Genomic DNA, 2,214 nt, shown 5'->3' with positions numbered 1-2,214 from the left:
ATTGCCAAGAGTGCTGTCTAGATTTTAATTAGAGTTGCTGGAGCTAGAAAATAAGCTATATTTAAAATAATAAATGCAAATATTTGTATTAGTAACAGTAACCAGTAGAGAAACTGAAATGGATGGACTTACCCCCAACACTGGAGGAAGGGACTGAGAGACAGTGTTCGTAAACCAAATCCTCATCTTTCATAGATAAGATGGTGATATTGTGGACATTCAAAACATCATTGTTAAGTTGAGCTTTACTCATGCTGTTTAGACCTAAAAATTAGAAAGCATTTAAATAATATGTTACTTTTTCAAAACAGTCAAAGAGAATGTTTTAGTAAGCAGTGTTGGGACAACTGGAAAGTTTAGACAGAGTGTATTTAGATTCATACTTATACAAGGAATTTTTCTACATAGATCAAATGCTGAAGAAGATAGTACAGCAGGTAGGACACTTGCCTTGCATGGGCCAGTCCTAGGTTTGATCCTTGGCATTCCATAATGGTCTCTTAAGCACCACCATGAGTGATCCCTGAGTGTAGATTTATATAAAGTGTAGTAAGCTCTGAGCACAGCTGAGTATGGCTCCAAAACAAAACAACAACAATAACAAAAAATGTTAAAGAAGTTAATAAAATCCTGAGGAGGTTGAGGAAAAAAATATTCTTAAAGTTTGATAATAGAGATAGCCTTGTTAACTTTAATATTAAATGCAGAAATATCAAGAGCAATGATTAACTAGTCATGTAAAATAAAAAACCTTTGGCAAAGTTCAACAAATCATAAAATACCTGGTAAAAATAGACTCTCTTGTTTTTCACAGTCACAAAGCTAATTATCCCAAAATAGAGCTAAAACAAACAAGTAAAAAAAAAAAAAGAAGAAGAAGCCTAATGGGAAAATGAAAAAATGATGAAAACAGGCAATTTACAGAAGTGGCCAGTGAGACTGTCAAATAAAAGTTTCTGTGTGTACATATTTGTGATAATTGTGAGCTAAAATTCATTGCATGTTTTAGTCTGTCCTGTTGGCAAGATCTACAATGTTGATGAGTCATGCCCTTGGCAGTGATTCTTGGAAAGTCTTTGTCTTATGTAACTGGTGGGAGTATAAACCAGAAGAACCTCCAATGAGGGCAATATAGAAATGTTACCCTGGTTTGAAAACCACCTACCCTTTGACCTCATAGCAATTCCACTTTTATAGATTTGTACTGTACACATGCTTGTCTTCCTGAAGTATGATATGATATGATATGATAAAGCATTTGAAATAGCCAAAGATCAGAAACTACCTATAGGGGGACTGAATCAGTGCAGTGATAGTTATGTCTTCAATTTTAAGAAAAACTTGGCAGTGTTTTATGTGTTAATATTAGGTGATAACCTCTATAGAGAGAGTGAAAGGCAAGGTGTAACAGGGTACATGGCATTTTCTGGTTTGGGGGAGCCACACTGAGCCTTATGGCTTATTCTGGCTCTGCACTCAGAGGTTCTTGTGCAAGGTTTGGGGTTGCTTTTGATTCAGCTGTATTATCTCTCTGGCCCTTGTTGTTATTTTTTTAGATGTTGAAACAATCTAAAAATATGGGTGTTTACATATAAATTTACTGGTGGGTATTGTTGAATAGAAAGACAAAAAATAAATAAAATCGGTAGCTTTTGAGGAGGGAGGCTAGGTGAATAATGGGAAGCTTAGACGGGAGAGTGTGCATTTTTAATATTTTATAAAAAGCATTCCTTTCCCTTATCTTTCTTGTAGTAATGATGAGGGTTTCACATTTGATATGGTGTTGGGGATCTTAATGGCTGTACTGCCAGGAATGAACTTGCATGAAATATGGTGCTGGGCACTTGGCATGAAATATGGTGCTGGGCACTGAACTCTCGGCATCATGCTTGCAAGACAAGTGCTCTCTTACTGAACCATGTCCCCAGGGCTATGTTGTAATTTGGGGGTGGGCACTTCCAGTGACGCTCAGGGTTTATTCCTGGCTATGTACTTAGAAGTCGCTCCTAGCTTGAGAGACCATATGAAACACCGGGAGATCAAACCGTGGTCTGTCCTCGGTTAGCAGTATGCAAGGCAAAAGCCCTACTGCTGTGCCACCGCTCTGGTCCCTTTTTGTTGTAATTTTAACCCATATGAGTGGGTGTATTTATTTATTTATTTATTTGTTGTTGTTGTCTTAGACAACAGCAGCGCTTATGGGTTACTCCTGGC

The sequence above is a fragment of the Suncus etruscus genome, chromosome 1 (assembly GCF_024139225.1).
Source record: "Suncus etruscus isolate mSunEtr1 chromosome 1, mSunEtr1.pri.cur, whole genome shotgun sequence".
NCBI lineage: Eukaryota > Metazoa > Chordata > Mammalia > Eulipotyphla > Soricidae > Suncus > Suncus etruscus.
This window is presented reverse-complemented; position numbering follows the sequence as displayed.